Source organism: Anolis carolinensis, chromosome 5 (assembly GCF_035594765.1).
Source record: "Anolis carolinensis isolate JA03-04 chromosome 5, rAnoCar3.1.pri, whole genome shotgun sequence".
Taxonomy (NCBI): domain Eukaryota; kingdom Metazoa; phylum Chordata; class Lepidosauria; order Squamata; family Dactyloidae; genus Anolis; species Anolis carolinensis.
Genome location: NC_085845.1, coordinates 63,344,201 through 63,361,359, shown reverse-complemented (window position 1 = coordinate 63,361,359; position 17,159 = coordinate 63,344,201). Strand labels below are relative to the sequence as shown.

The window sequence follows — 17,159 nt, the reverse complement described above, 5'->3', positions numbered from 1 at the left end:
TTTGTCTCATTTGCAAAACAATTAATACCTGTAAGTTTTTGATGACGGTATAAAATATGTTGATAGAATAATAAAGTTGGAAGAGACAACGTAGGCCATCACAATTTTTTTCATCATATTCATGCCCTATTATGACTTCAAGAGATGCGATTATGACAGTCAGAATCTCACAGGAAGTTCATTGATCAGTGAACCAGCGGTGACATGAGAACAAGGGAACAGGCTTGCAAAACCAATGTAGGACTGACTTGGTTGGACATTTTTATACTGTGGCATTCTGAAGGATTCAGCCCAGTCTGTGTGGCAACATCATGGTTGACCTGGCACCAATCTGGAGCATAATGCTCTGGACCATCTCTGGATTAAGTGGTGAGGGTAGACACTACATTATATGTCTTTTAAAACACAAGTGTTTCAAGTCTCACTAGAAAAGAAAGGAAGTGCCCCTTCTAGTTGATAAGACCTTCTTACATGGGTAATCTTCATTAACTAAATATAGAGGTTATAACAGTAGAGCTTAGTAACATCACAATTACTTTTATGCACAAACCTCCAAACGAAGAGTTTTGCTTCTCCTTTCCTAAGAACTTTGATAGGCACCAAAGTAATTGGTGACTTTAACAGCCATAGGATATAACTCAGACCTTCTGTTTGTGAGTGACAGTATTGTGCAACAGTGTACTGTATCAGTGGGATCTCCAATACCAAACACACTGCATTGGCCAATAATATGCCAACTGCTTCCAATTATAAAGGTTCAGTTAAATTTAAATGAAGATTCAACCTCAAAGAAGCAGATTGATCTAAATTCTCTTATATGTTAGATGACAAGATTATATCAGTGGCCCCAATCCCTGAGGAATACAAGCACTTTATTGAAATAATAAAAACCTGCTCTGGGGCTTTTATACTGAGAGGTTGTAGGGCCCACTATCTTCAGGGTATTGCTCCTGATATATCTGTCTTGTTGGAAGATTATTACAGGCTCCACAATGAAGACTCATTTAGTGAGCAAACTCTTCAGGCAGCATAGAGCATTCTGTCCTCCATCTCTGAAACCAAGAAAAAACAGTGGATAAAATTGATAACAGAAGTCAATATGGGCAAAAGTAGTCAGAAGGCATGGAGGTTATTAAGATGGTTGAGCAATGATCTTTCACATACTAATACCCATGTCAATATAAAGGCAGATCAGAAAGTGCATCAACTTCTGATGAACGGGAAACCCAACCTTGTCACCAAACTAGGAAGGAAACCAATAGTCAGACAACCAGATAATGAGAACAACAAGCTTTATAAACTTTTTAAATCTACTGAATTGGAAATGTCTCTCAATAAATGTAAAAATGGCAAAGCAGCTGGCCTGGATGATCTATGGTTGAAACAAATTAAGAACTTTGGCCCAAAAGCAAGGTGTTGGGTGCTAAAGCTGATGAAACACTGCATTGCATCCTGTCAGATCCTTAAAATCTGAAGGAAAGCAAGTGTTATAGCCATCTTGAAACCAGGCAAAGACCATAATGATCCAAAAAGCTATAGACCGATGTCCTTGTTGTGCCATCTTTACAAACCTCTGGAGAGACTTACCCTACAAAGAATTATGGAAAAAAAGACACATGTATGATTCCACAGCAAGCTGGTTTCAGGAAAGGCAAAAGCTGCAAGTATTGAACCTGACTCAGCATATAAAAGATGGTTTTGAAAGGCAGCAGATTACAAGAGCTGTCTTCATAAACATGTCAGCAGCTTATGATACTGTAAATACATACCTCCTCCTGAGGAAAATTATAAAATCACAAAGGATTACCACCTTACCCACTTCATAGGAAATCTGCTACAAAACAGGAGCTTTTTGTTGAGTTCCAGGGTCAGAGAAGCAGATGGCAAAAACAGAAGAATGACCTGCCTCAGGGGAAGCATGCTTGCTCCATTAATATTTAACATTTACACAAATGACCAGCCACTGCCAGAAGGGACAGAGAGTTTCATCTATGGTGATGATCGTGCCATCACCACTCAAGTAGGGAGCTTTGAAAAGGTTGAACAGCTGATTTTTAATCCCGCTAAAATGCAGACATGTGCTTTTCATCGTTAGAACAGGCAAGCATTTTGAACTCTGAGGATTACCTGCCCACTGGAGCACATTGCAGCACATCAAAATACCTAGGAGTTACTCTGGACTCTGACTGGCACATCCTGGAGATCACAACCAGACACAGTGAAGACATCTGCCCTTGAACTTTGCTACTATGCTGCTGAATACACATGCACAGTGTGGAATACATCTCACCATGTTAAAACAGTGGATGTGACTCTTAATGAGACATGCTGCATTATCGCAGGATGTCTATGCCCTACAACACTGAAGAAATGATACTGTTTAGTTGGTATTGCACTACCTGACATCTATCAGGAAGTAGCAGATTGTAATGAAAGGATCAAGGCAGTGAATCTTCATCCATCCTCTGTAAGGATATCAGCCAGCATGCCAACATCTTAAATCAAGAAATAGCTTTCTAAGATCGACAGAAATACTCACAGAAATACCTCAGCAAGCGAGAGTCAAAAAGTGGTAGGTTAAAACACAGAACCTCAGTCAGAGGCTGATACTGGATGTGAAACTCTCTCCTGGGCACACAGAAGACTGGGCGACTTGGAAGCTGCTGAAGAGACTGTGCACTGCTACCACAAGATGCAGAGCCAATCTGAAGAAATGGGGCTACAAAGTAGAGTCCACGACATGTGAGTGTGGAGAAGAATAAACCACAGACCACTTTCTACCATGCAGTCTGAGCCCTGCCACATGCAGAATGGAGAACTGTCTTACAGAGACACCAGAAGCACTCAAAGTGGCCAGCTTCTGCTAAGTTTTTAAATTTGTGTTTTATTTATACATTATGACTGTATTCTCAATTTGCTTCTGACACAATAAATAAATCGACTGAATGGAAGGGATGGTGTGCCTGCCCGCTCTGTTTACAATGTCTCAGTTCTGCAGCAGGTCTGAGCAGGAAGCCTATGCACACACAGCTTATGCACAGAGAGGTATCTAGAGCTAAAGGTGAGAGTAGGAGCCATGTTGACATTGAGGCTGGAGCTAGAAAATGTTGCTCTGTCCCCCTCTCCTCTTTCCATGCATTCAATTAAAAATGTTTAAGTGCAGCTTTAAAAAAGTGATATATTCTTCCTTGGGTAAAATGTAACCTAACCACAGCTTAGTTCTGAGGATGATAGTTTATTAGTGACTTATCAAAACTGGATACTAAAGCAGTTGATGCTGGCAGTGGTTTAGTTGATCACAAGTCTGACACAAATACCTTTCATGCCTCTCTTCTTTGTGTTAACTCCCCCTCCCCCAACACACATACACCCCACAAAAAGGGAGCTGGTTCCGTGGTGCTGTAGTTCTACTAACAGAAGGGAACACATTGCCTAGTATCTCCTGCTATTGTTCATGGATGGTGCAAGAACCATTCTATGCAGTAACTTCCCCAAGACAGCATTTCCCCATTGTATTGTTTTACTGCACTTATCACCCCAACAACATCATCCAAGCTTACAGAGAATGATGGGACATCTCTCCTCCCCTATCCTGGCAAACAGCACTACATCACGCAAGGATCCATGTGAGCGGGATATTTGCAAAATTCACAAACAATGCAAACAAGTGTTCTATTCATATTCCTGACAGAATATAGCACTTTCTAGCATAGTTCTTATCTGTTTACTGATCAGGTTAGTTAATTTTAATAATGGCATAAAAGTCTGCAGGATATTGTGAAGTTCCTAAGATTCTTTCACCATGATAAGAATTCAGCCTCCAGTAGCAAAGGATGTAAAATACGCTTGGCTGTTTTACTGTATTCAGTAATGGTTTGGAAATGCAGGCTATTGCTCTGTTGAATTGCTACTTTCTCAGCTGGAAAGCAAATAGTTATTTACTTTAAGCTCATGTTTATAATAGTTTTGTTTTGCTGTGTCGATAGTAGTGGTTAAGATTTTCATTTAATGTGTGAATTAATTCTGTCCTGTTGTGCTCTGAGCATTTTAACAACAGTTTCCTCTGTTTTAGCCTCTCTGCTCTTCACTTCCAGTGTCTGCAGAAAGTGTCTTTAGGGAGTTAAGCAGCCTCTGACCAGTCCTATTTCTTGTCTGAAGAGAAGACTATTCTTCCCCCGAGAAATTGTTCAAGGGTTTCCTGGAGCATTGCTGGTGCTTTCTCTCCATAGAAATTAATTTGGAAATACTCATTTTATTCCCATATCTGTTAAATCCTTGAAAGGTAACTCTCCAATAAGTAAGTTGTGAAGTTGCCATAAGCTAGTTGTTATCTTAGGTCAGGTTTAGTGGTCAGGAAGAAGAGAAAGAACACGAAAGAACTCTAAGGATAATTCCTTGTTTCTTTTACTCATAATACAAAGCTTTGGAAGAATAGAATGAGACAGAGTGAGAGAAACAAAGGCACAGAGGGAAAGAGAAAGAGAAAGCTAGTAACTATGAAATAATCATCACAACAACAGGAACCATATGTGAGCACAGTAGCTCACATATGAAAAAGAAACACTTCTTCTTCCATTGAGCCAACCCACATTTTGAATCTGTGGAATCTATGGAAGGCCTGTAGCCAGAAAAAAATTCGGGAGGGGTTGAAACTTTCCCCCCACTGAGATGACTTTTCTGGCCAATGTCTCCTGATCTGGCATGAGATCTCAACAAGGACCTGAAATTACGATAATTCTGTAAAAGTTCTTCACAGGTAAAAGGCCATGAATCTTTATTCCTTCTTTAAGTCAGTTCTTGTCGGCTACAAAAGACAATTGTTTCCACAATTGGCAGAAATTTATTTCTGTTTTCTTCTGCTTTTTTCTTATTTCCTTTATCATCAAGACATTTTTCGCTGTGAATTAGCAAGAAGTTTTCAGCCAAGCACACGTTGTGTTGATGGTACTCTCTTTTTTGGTGTCTATTGAAGACATTTTTCCATCGCACAAATTGTTTAGCAACCAATACACAAAGCTTCTGGTGACCTCCTTTACCCCCAACTTCTCTAAATACTACACCGTACTTACAGAGCACAACTTGTACATGAAATGAGTAGACTAATTAGGGAAAATCTGCTGAATGGTTTGGGTTGAAAACTTAGATGCCTCTTCTTATCCACAGGATATATATATCCTGGCAATGGTGTCCGTGAATTTTGCAGTAACTTAACTTTCACTTAGTCATCAAAAACAGCCTTGTTCATATAAAGTCCAAGGTCTAACAATGACACAGCTTCTTGTCTTTCTATGGTTTCTTTGGCAGGACCTGGATTAGATGAACCAGTGGAAGACGCCTCCATTTCCACCTGCAAATCAGGTAAAATCCCCCCCTCCACCCCATGCCTTAGGCTTTGCCTGCCGACTGTGGGTAGAACAACTTGGTCACTTCCACTATGTCAGCTATTGCTGCTATTGCAATGTAAATTGGTAGAAACATAGGTAATGACAATGTTAATAATCAAAATTTGGTTGGAATAATGCTTACAGTTCTGAAGGGACTCTAATTTTGGCTTCTCATATACTTGGCATGGAGATTTCGTTAACCAGTTAAAATTCATGAGTAAAGCGGTTTTTTTAACATGAAAATTTGGAGGGAGGGTATCAGGCCCTAAACCACCCCCTTGGCTATAAGTTTGATGCACAAGATCTGATAACATGATCATATTTGAACATTACATTTCCCAATGGGTATTTTCATAGACTCATCTCTGTTTTAATATAACTGAGTGCATTCCCATAGATGACTATAATACGTACATGATCTGTCTTGCAATATTCCAGGAATATTTCTAGAATAAGAATAAGCAACCTCTTTTAGTCCAAGGCTTCATTCTCTATAGGAAAAAAATTCTAGGATCTAAATGCCAGCAGTAAATAAACCCAATGTCAAAAGTATGAGCAATCAAAGCTACAACAGTCCATTCATTCTTAATATAGACACATACTATGCACAAATATTCACACAAGTTCTCCTTACCACCTTCAGATGTGCATAAAGGAAGGTTGTTTAATTGTATATAGGAGCATTTTAGAAGTGTCCCAGTTTCAAGCTCTAAAGAGCAGATAACATACTTTTCAATGCAGAGAGAGATGGGTGTTGGGATAATGATTGAGTTGGTAAACGCTTCACAACTGCATGTGCAATGGTTAATCATTCAGGATGGTGGTTTAATGCCCAAGAGGAGTGCAGAACATGGTACATATGGAGTGTTGCTGGGGGAAAAGCTGGTGAGTCTGAGACCCTAGGGTCTGCATTTAGCACATGTATCATGATAAGCTATTTCATGAGTCTCCAGTCAATCTGCTTCAATGATTAGAGATAGGATTTGAGAACACAGTGATATTAGGTAGGAGCATTACCAGTATATCATACCATTTAATGTAATGTGCACCTCAATTTTGAAGGTGCACATTACAAAAAAAATGGATTTGTCATCAAATGTAATGTGCTCAATAGTGCAGACATAGAACATAAGGAAGGCAGGTAGCATGAGTGAAGGCATTTGGGAAGCTATGCCCTTCTGTTAGGCAAAGGTTGGTAAATTTGCTACCATTGTGCAGTTCCCAACTGGTCTCATTCAAGAAGCTTTCAAAACTGGAGGTGGGAGCACGGTCAAAAGTCTTATGAATTAGGCCAGTTGGGAACAACACAGGACTAAGCTTTGGGGGTGGGTGGGCAAGACAACCTGGGAGCTGCCTGGGAGGCAGAATGTACAGCTGAACCCTGGCCCAGAGGGAGGCAGCGGCTTCCCAAATGGACTCACTCATGCTGACTTTCTCCTTGACATGCTATGCCTGCACTTTTGAGTGCATTGATTTGGTGGAAAATCAATTTTTGTAATTCTTCCTGAAGGCCTTGCAACCCCTTCATGGCCAAGTTTCAGGAATGACTGAGTCACTAGCCAGGCACTCCTCCTTCTTCTCCAGGCACCACGGAGCCCTGAGGCTGCCTCTGGGAACAGCCTCTTCACCCTTGCCTGCCCGCCTGGCCTCTGGGTCCTTTCTGGCCTTTTCATGCAGTTAGGTTTATGTGCATGATTCTAATGCACCATCCAATCTAATGTGCACATCAATTTTGGCGATGAGGTGAGCATTAGATTTGAGCAAATGTGATATATTAGATACAACATTCATGAAAATAAATAGCATAAACATAAGCTATAAATCATATAATAAAACTAGGGATAATCATTCTTCACCAACTTCATTCCTGAAGGAGGTAGAAATTAACTTTAGTAATTTTGTTCCAACTGTGAGAAAAACAATTTTAGCTATGGCTGGGTGAAGGATTGCATTTTGAAGCTTATTCTGTCCAAAATTCTTTCCCTTTTCCTGCACAAATATTGTCATTTTTTCACAAACAACAAAATACTATATACATACAAATGTTGTGTAGAATAATTCCTGAGCTGTAAAGGTTCTTGTCAATCCAGGATTTTCCTCATCAAGGTTTTATGCCATTTTGGAATATTTTGGAATAATATTTTATCTTTACACAAAACAAAACCAAATTACAAATTTAGCATGTTACAAATCTCCCTTCCAGCTATAAACAAGACACTATCCTGTGCCATTTACAGATGAACAGTGATCTTCATTGCCTTCAAAAACAGCAATATAGATGAATGCACTTTATCCTGTAAAGTAAGAAGCTTTTACTGTTGGAGGAAATATGTCAGACATACTTCTCACACTAATTGGCACTTTTATAGATCCATTCCTTTTAAAGCCCTTTATTCAAAATAAAAAAACATAACAGCTAATGAACATACAGTTGTTGCTAGCATTATGGCTCTCAAATTAGACAATTGCAAATCTATGTCAGCAGTATATAAAAACAATTTATTGGTATCAGATCTTCTGTTAGGATAATATGGGAGGAGGAATAACAATTTTTTTGTAAACATTTTTTTCATCCTTGGACTTAACAATTGTTGTATTATGAGAAAGTGAGGATCAGTGGGCCACATATCTCAAATTCAGTCAAAACTTGTTTATGGATACGGAATTACCCCATGATAGCAAAGGTCAGAGACTGTTCCAGAGATTCCCTGGAACTTCAGAACAGCTCTATACTTTGGAGTTGGTGTGAACAGCTGGGTGCAGTTCTAATTTGGAACTAGTTTCACTGTTCACATAGGCCAATGCCATATCCTGTTTCCTCTGTGCCCTGTAGCATCAGGAAAAGGTCACTGCAACAGCAGTCAGAGAGCTCCAGACAGCTCCTAGCCAATGATGGGCACCTTTGCCAATGTTCTCTCTGCTTTATTCTAAGCCATATGATCACCTTTCAACAGTCAGGACCACCACTGCCAAGAAGTCAAAACATCTCCACAGAATCCAGGACTGGTTGAAAACAGCAATGCTTCAGACTGCCTCCAGATTTAGGTGCCTATGTAGATGGACCCCAAATATCATTCCATAACTTTGCTCTTTATAAAAAAAATCAAGACTGGTCACTATCCATGAAATCAGTTTGTACTGTCCAACTATTGAATTTACTTGACGTTTATGAGTTGTGGGTAAGGCTTTTTATCATTTTCATCACCACCCTGGGAATATTTGGGAAGGATGCCTCTCAATGGTTGCCTCCAAGTGTGTTTTTAAACTTTTATAGCTTCTGATTCTTAATTGAATTTTGGTTTGGTTGTACTTTGTTTCAATGGTTGTAAGCTGTCTTGTGCACTTTTCAGAGAGAAAACAGATATAAATAATAAAATAAATGTACTGTTGTATGAAAAATATTTTATCAATGAACATATAGAACACAAAATGCCATCTCTTTCCATATGACTCCTAACATCACTGCACATCAGCTGAATTCATTATTTGCAATTTATGAAGCCAAACACAGTCTACCTATTGTAAGTAAGTAGATACCAACCATCTCTAGCAATGACTTGTAAAGAGGGATGGAGTAAGATAGCTGCCTAAAGCAGCAGATTGTAGGCATCCATCTGTTATGAAATTTGTTTTATATGCTTTTTATATTTGTAAATTACCTTAGATATTTGACATTTTGACAGGGTGTTATAAAACTGTGAGTGCTTAATTTTGACTTGAGAGATTTTCTGCCTCAGTTGTCAAAAATAAATTGACAGGATGTGGGTACTGTGTACTTTGGCGTGGTTGCACAATTGTGTGAATTAGATATAGAAAGTAAATTCTTAGAAAGAGTTCAAAAATTGAGATGCTTGACTATGCAGTATGGAGGTACACAATATGAAGACAAATCATCCTTGAAAATTTAACTCCCTATTAGGGGTGTGCAATTCAGTTAAAGACAGTTCTGTTTTTGGTATCTGGATTTCAGTGGACCCTCAGATCCATTTTTGGGAACCTCCTGAATTTGGTTGGGGGAAAAAATCAGTTTTTCAATCAGGCAACCAAAAGATCTGGGAAGATCCAGCCCATTGGCAGCAATGGGGAACTTACAAGGTTCCCCTTTCTCCTTGAACCTCTTCACACGTGCCACCAGTGGTGCCCACCCCACACCATTCAGGCTTCTTGTCATCCCCCTCATCACACAGAGGGAAGCCTAAGCCTCAGTAAGCCAGCTGGGTTCAGGCTTGAAAAAGGGAGAGCCAGCTATTTCACCTTCACTCACCGTTCTCTCCTAAGCTGCTTCAAGCCTCACGTCGACTGGGTTCAGATTTCAAGGGAGACTTGACTATTTCTCCCACCACTCTCCCTTCTTTCTTCAGCCTGGGTTTCACGTTGCCAGAGGCAGCTTGCACCATCCCAGCTTCCCCCTCATCACATGGATGGAAGCCTCTTTAAGTTAATGTAAGAAACAACTCTTTCTGGGATCATTTGCCCTCAACACCCTTTATGAAGCTGAGTTAAGGGAGACACCCTTTTTAAACAGTTATTTCAGTGAGAAACACACCACCTGAAAGAGCACTGGCCATTTTGGCAGCTGTGATGGACTGGATGAGGGAAAGCTAAGCCATGCAGAGCTGTAAGCAGCACTGAGAATTTACAGCACCGATTTGTCTCTCTCAGAAGCCTGCTCACAACAGAAAAATGGAAGCTCAGCTTAGCTAAAAGACACATGATGACTTTCTTCTATTCTGATTGGCTCAACAGGCAGGGCTCATAGAGAAATTCCATGTGTGTGCATGGCTGCCTTTATCACTTCACGTGTAGCCAAAATAAAGAGAAAGCAGTCATTTTCATGGTCTGTTGTGGCTGGAAATAATGGTGGTGGAGCTTGTGCCATAATGACTAGCTGAAAGGGCCAAACCAGCCAAATTAGCCAGATTAGCTGTTTGTAAAAATGAAAATGAAACCCTACTCCCTATGGATTAAGGCTCCAAATCTCTCAGTATTTTGCTTGGAAGTAACAATGTCCTCCAGTGAGACATCTGAATTAGCATTGGGTTTTTTGAATTATGAAAGGCAAGTATGAGAATGATCATTGCTAATTTATTTCATGGGAGAAGGTGAATACTAAAGTTGGGTATAATCATAGTTAAGCACTTGAGAATTACCTGTGTAATCAAAGTTAGCATATCTCTATGAATATAAATAATAAAAATTGGTGTAATCTGACTAATCATACCAAGAAAAGTGCATATATATATATATATATATATATATATATATATATAGTCTTATTCCATCATTCTCCACATCCAGTATAATAATGTATGTGTGCAGGTGTTCTTACAGAGCAATAGAAAGTTCAGAGAAACAGAAACAAAACAGCTTGAAACCACCATCTAGTTTTCCTCATCATAGTTATAATATGACCTGCTATCATAACTCAAACAGAAAAGAACATCCTTCAATAATCCTGGAACCCTTGGTTCAGACCAAGACAGCTTCCATGTGGCTCACCACACAATAAATCCAATCAGTCAAGAAGTTCAACCAGTCAAGCAAAAGAGCTGTCACAGCGAGCAAGATGCTGTTTTAGAAAAACTGGAGCAGTGCATTCTTGAACAGCAGGCAGGCCAGCCTTTGCGTCAATTGCACTGATTTCACAGCAGTGCCTTGGCTTTACAAAACTTAGCCGTACAGAATATTCCACATGTTGTCCATTCATTAATCATTTCAAGTGATGTTGTTATTCAGACAATAAATACAGCTACTCTGTCAATAAAATTTTCAGCAGATAACCTATGTGAACCTATGAATGAAAAACAATGTATCTAAAGATTTGCCTTAATCACAAATAAAGATATTAAAAGCAGAGATTCTGTAAGAAGCAAACATGATTTCCTAATGGATATTCTGCCTGCTTTTACCCTAAATATCTTTAATGCATACAGTAATTTAATGTTGGAACTTGGATTCTAAATTTTCTTTCCCTGCATATAGATGTCTGATGAAAGTAGATTATTAAAAAAATAAACAAAATAATGAATGCATGGATGTTGTCCTATTAATGAGGAATAGGTAACTGGTGGTATACAGGCTAAATTTCACCTATGGGGCCTCTCTAGCTGGCCCACATTAGTCAGTCCTCACTTGTTGTTTACACCACTATTGTGCTTTGGGAAATTTTCTCATTGGGACAATGGAAAAGTATTTTCAGTATACATGCCATGTGAGAAAAGGTTGACCTGGGTAAGAAAGGTGAATTTTCCACTCTCTGTATTCTCATTTCCAAATCACCTTTTTCACACAGTAATTTTGGGTGGAAAGGTCCTATCTTTATGACCAAATCCAAGGTCTTCCCTCACAAGTCATGGGAATATGACTGTCAAATCTTTAGGCACTTCTGGGAGTAAAATGTTATCCTGAGACCAAAGTCAATTCCTCCTCCTCCGCCGCCTCCTCCTCCTCCTCCTCTTCTTCTATTTATTTCTACCCGCTTTATCTCCCCCTAAGGGGACTCAAAGTGGCTTAATATAAAAGCATCAGCATAGCCATTTAAAATATACATACATACAAACACTAAAACAGGATTAAATATAAACAGTATTTTAAAATTCCCAGTTAAAAACCATTAAAACAAATTCAAACCACAAATTAAAAACACAGCACCCCCTGAATCGATCTGAAAAACCTTAATCTTTAAAAGCCTCTCTGAATAAAAAAGTTTTCATCTGCAACTGGAAGGACATCTAGGAGGGGGCAATTTTGGCTTTCCTGGGCAGGGAGTTCCAGATTTGAGGGGCAGCCACTTACAAAAAACAAACAGCTGTCGGGGCTATAATGGTTCGCTCCTGTATGAAAGAGGACTGTGAAATTCTGCTGAGGATGACAAACCAGGGTTTATACACCATGCTACCCCACAACACCGTTGGTGATTCATTGTCTTACTAACCCCCTCCAGGCTGCTTAATCTTTCTCCTGGCTTCTCCAGCACAGTCAGAAGATCAAACATATCACTTCAGCAGGAGGGAGAGGTGAAGTTTAACAACTGAAGGACTTTGCAGGGTGTAACTCAATTTCCTTTGTTTGATTTGGTAATTTGGCTGGTGGTCAGTCTTTCTGTTTCAAACTATCACTTCCTACTCAAGAAAGTGTGGGATATAAACATGATTTTTTAATTTAAAAAATGCTAATTAGCTATGGTTTCTGAAGTAGGAAGATGGCCCTAGGAATTGAGTACAGATTGACAAATCCTTGTCCAGAATTCAGAAATCTACATTTCACATAAATGAATTTCAGTTTTAGAGTTAGGTCCCATCTTGTTATTTCCATATATGCAAATACAGATATTCAAAAAATTGAGGGGAAAAAAACCCCCAAAACACTTCTAATCCCAAGCATAAGAGATTAGGCGTGTGCATGTGCCATTTTTCAAAATGGGATCAGAGACATTCAGCTGATCTGGCAACTGAATGTCTGAAAACAGGATGGGCGGGTGGTAGGGCACAAATTTATTCGGCCGAAATGAGGAATAGCCTGATGCCCTTGAATCCCCATGGGGAGAAATTCAGTCCCTCCCCAGCCCTATCTTCTTGCTTCTGTATTTTGTCCTGTACCTTCCTCCCCCACCCAAAAAAATTAATTTTTAAAACAAAAAAAACTCCGTTACTGACTCATTTATTCTGCTCCCCTGCCCAACCTTTTGGCTTGTGTGTACTTCTGCCACTGTTCACCTGGCTTGTGTGTCTGTGTGTGTGCATACCCTCTGGCATGTGTGTACTCCTGCACCAGTCTAGCAGCCTCCCCCCCACCAAACAATTATTTTAAAAACTTTAAAAATAATAAAAAGCCCCTGTAAGGTGTTTGTTCACCTCTTTGACTCTTTGACACCCTCTCTTATTTTTCTTGTGGCTTCTGTATGTGTGCTCCTTCTCTCACACAAGAAGCCTGAGCCTACCCCCCCAAAAAATATTGTGTGTGTGTATCTATATCTATATAATGTGGTGTGGCTGTGGTGTGGGTGCTGCTGGGTCAAGTGGCCAGACTTTCAGGGGAATGACAACCAGAGGGAGAAGCACTATTGAATCTCAATCAGATCCTCCCATAGTGCCACTAAAAATCCAAATCACAACTCTTTTGGCGGCTGCTGTTGTTGCTCAACCTCCTGCTCTTGAGGGAGCCTCTGCGATGCCAGTGGCCATTCTTAGTAGTCCCAGTGGGCAGCAGAAGAGTCTCTTGATCTTGAGATTTCAGAGGAAGTGGTGGTGTTAGTGTATCGGGATGGATTCAGAGAAGTATTCCCCTTTGCATTGTCTCCAGCTAGAAACTTTAACAATTTCCTAAAAATCAGTTGATTACCCAAAAGTTCTGATACTAGATGGGCTTGCAGTGGTAAATGTGTCCCCCAAATGTGGCCATTTTCATCTCAATAATTATGGAAAGGGTAGCCTTGGAAGTTCCCCCACTGCTGCCAATGGACCATATCTTTCTGGAGCGAAAACAGAATTTCTGGCTGCTGGATCAAAAAATTGTATTTTGCCCTCCTGAATTCAGACAGCTCCTGAAAAAAAATAGAATGGGGCAACCAAAAACTGGACACTAAAAATGGTATAAGATGCTCAACCTGTATTTGTTCAGCTCTTTTGATAATCAATTATTATTCATCATACCAGCATAGCTGCAACAATGGTCAGTTCCTATACTGCAATACATATATAAAATGCTTGCTTTCCTCATGCAGATAATGCAGAAGAACACCAGTAGTGATCAAATTATCAGTTTTCATAATACATTGGAAACTGGTTTCCTATTTGTCCTATTGACTTTATCGGCTTCCCTTAATAAAACATTATTAGTGAAACATGGATCCAGCTCCAGAGAAGTTGCAACTATGCCACACCTGCAATATATTAGGGTATACAAAAAGTTTCATTTCTTGCAATACAAAGTACCATAATCCCATTCCATGTACTGAATGACAGTTTAGGGATTTTTTTTCTAGTGTGGAGGCTGGGACAGTTTTATTTAATGGCATCATAGAGCAACCACATCCCAAGAGACCACCAAGGGACCATTCCCAGATGTTAGTGGAAAGCCCACATCGAGGACATTTCTATCTGTCTATGTGTGTATGTGTATTAATTGATATGAATGAATAATTGTGTGTGTGTGTGTGTGTGTGTGTGCACGCACGCGCGTGATGACTGAATGTGGATAAATATTTGATTATATGAATCCCCTCCTCCTTTGGCTCCATCCCCCCTCCATCTTAATAAAAAGGTCTGTTGTGGAAGTTTAGCTTTTCTTGGGTTAAAAAGGATCTTGCACTCCTTCTACATACAAAATGACCTGAGCTAGAAAATTCTATGGAACATGCACAAGCCTGATATAAATACTAGGCTTGCTCAAATAATTCGTTTTCCCCGTTTACCGTTATTGATTCGTTATTTTCGATTGTTTTGAAGCAATATCGAACCTTGGTTGTCCACACGTCTGGATATCGCGGTTTCGAATCGCGAGAGGCCGTTTTTTCTAATTTCTTCGTTTTTTTCGTTAAGAAAAAAGAGCTTTTGCAAAGCACCCAAACTCCTTTCCTTTTGCCCCTCAGCCAATGGGAGGCTCAGCCAATGGGAGGGGGCGAGGGGGAAGGAGGCCGAGGAGGAGGAGGAAGACGGAGGGGGGAAATGGCCGCCGCCGCCGCCTCGCCTCAGCTCAGTGCATTAATTAATTGGGCCTTAATGAGCCCCCTTCCAAGCCAAACCCACCAGAGAAACACCCTCAATGCAAACCTTGCAACGTCCTTCTCTCCTTCTTGGACACAAAGGCAAAGGGAGGAGGCACTTCGGGTTCCCAAGCGACCTGAAAAGAGCCATAGAGAAAGGGAGAGCCAGTGCGCATGCTCCACCCTCCAAGGCACACAAGGGGGGAGTTCGCATGGGAGCCGGAAGTGTTGGGGCCTCCGTCCCTCCCTTGCTTTTCCTCTTTGGTCTCCCTATCTTGAACACAGAACACGCATGAAAAAAAACACACCATAATTTCACAATATATAGTTTAAATAACAAAAGGAAGAGGAAGGAAGAGGCCCGGGATGCGAGGGGGTGTGGGCCAGGCCCGTCCTCGGCTGCTCCCAGGGGCCCAGATTCGCACCCTCCCTCCCCCCAATACAGGTCTCCAGTCCATACCACGCTACATGAACTTGAATGGATACTGTGGTTGTGTTGTCGAAAGCTTTCATGGCCGGGATCACACTGTTGTGGTATGTATTCCGGGCTCTATGGCCATGTGCCAGAAGCATTCTCTCCTGACGTTTCACCCACATCTGTGGCAGACATAGAGGTTTTGACGTCTGTGCGAAGCTAGGCAAGTGGGGTTTATATATCTGTGGAAGGTCCAGGGTGGGAGAAAGAACTCTTGTCTGTGGGAGGCAAGTGTGAATGTTGCAATTGGTCACCTTGATTAGCATTGAATAGCCTTGCAGCTTCAAAGCCTGGCTGCTTCCTACCTGGGGGAATCCTTTGTTGGGAGGTATTAGCTGGCCCTGATTGTTTCCTGTCTGGAATTCCCATTTTCTGGGTGTTTCTGGGAAGGTAATGGCACTCCATGTAGTCATGCCGGCCACATGACCTTGGAGGTGTCTATGGACAACACTGGCTCTTGGGCTTAGAAATGGAGATGAGCACCAACCCCCAGAGTCAGACATGACTGAACTTAACGTCAAGGGATACCTTTACCTTTACCTACACACACACACACACACACACACACACACACACACACACACACACAAGCAGGGACTATATATATATATATATACACAATATATATCACACACACACCAATTTAACAAAGTTTCAGCCACAAAAACAAAGTTTCTGAAGTAGAACAATGACTTTCACAGTAAAGACAACCCAATTTAACAGGAAATAAGACTTTCAAACCAGGAACAGATTACTGCAATTATTAAAAAAAGGTTTATTATAAAAGCTATGAAAATTTGCCAAAAATCAGAGGATAAGGGAAACGTTCCACATTTTGGTGAGCTATCAGTGTTAAATGTGTTCTACCACTGTACCAAGTTGGAAGAAGATCACTCAAAAAATGAGGGCGGGAGAGCCCCCTAAGTCCCCCCCCCTTCGGGCTGTTTTTGGGCCACCGCGCATGCGCGTCCGCCATTAACGAATTAATTTCGAAAATAACGAATTTTCGTTAATTTCGAAAAATTTTGGGGGCCAAATTCGTTATTAGCAACAAAAACGAAAAACTGCCCCCTCTAGTTTTGAAACGAGTTTAGAATCAAATTTTTCATGGATCGATCAAGCCTAATAAATACAAAGAAATTTAAAGAAGCTACTGCAGACTGTTGGATAATGTCAGACATATTGCATACTATTACAATATGTAAAATTACAATATGTAAAACAACATGCCCATTTGAAAACACACAAACAATTCTGAACAAAAGTTTTGCATATGATAACTTTGAGGGACATCATTATGGAATTTTCTCCATCTTGGCTTCTAGATCCACAGTGTTTCAGTCAGATTCATATCATTTGAAGCAAGATCAATCATAAGGTTGGTGGCAATTGGCAAACAAATTATGAGATGGACAATGATGGTCTCTTGAATTCAGTCACAAATAAGATCATAAAGACAATGAGTTTTCATGGAGGAGGTAGTTGTTCTGAAAAGACAACAATTAAAATTGCAATTGGCAGCTGAATAATTAAAGATCCATAGTACTAGATTATGAATCCATCAGTGCAATGCAGCATGCTAGCTAATACCTGGAGG

At 40.3% G+C, this 17,159-nt stretch overlaps 1 long non-coding RNA gene across 1 annotated transcript; it reads left to right on the top strand.

Moving 5' to 3' along the window:
- The first annotated feature begins 200 nt into the window (after positions 1–200).
- On the top strand, positions 201–8,496 carry LOC134299755 (uncharacterized). The gene is made up of 3 exons (XR_010006998.1): positions 201–369; positions 5,305–5,358; positions 8,317–8,496. It is a non-coding gene; the product is annotated as an uncharacterized LOC134299755 (long non-coding RNA).
- The last annotated feature ends 8,663 nt before the right edge of the window (positions 8,497–17,159 follow it).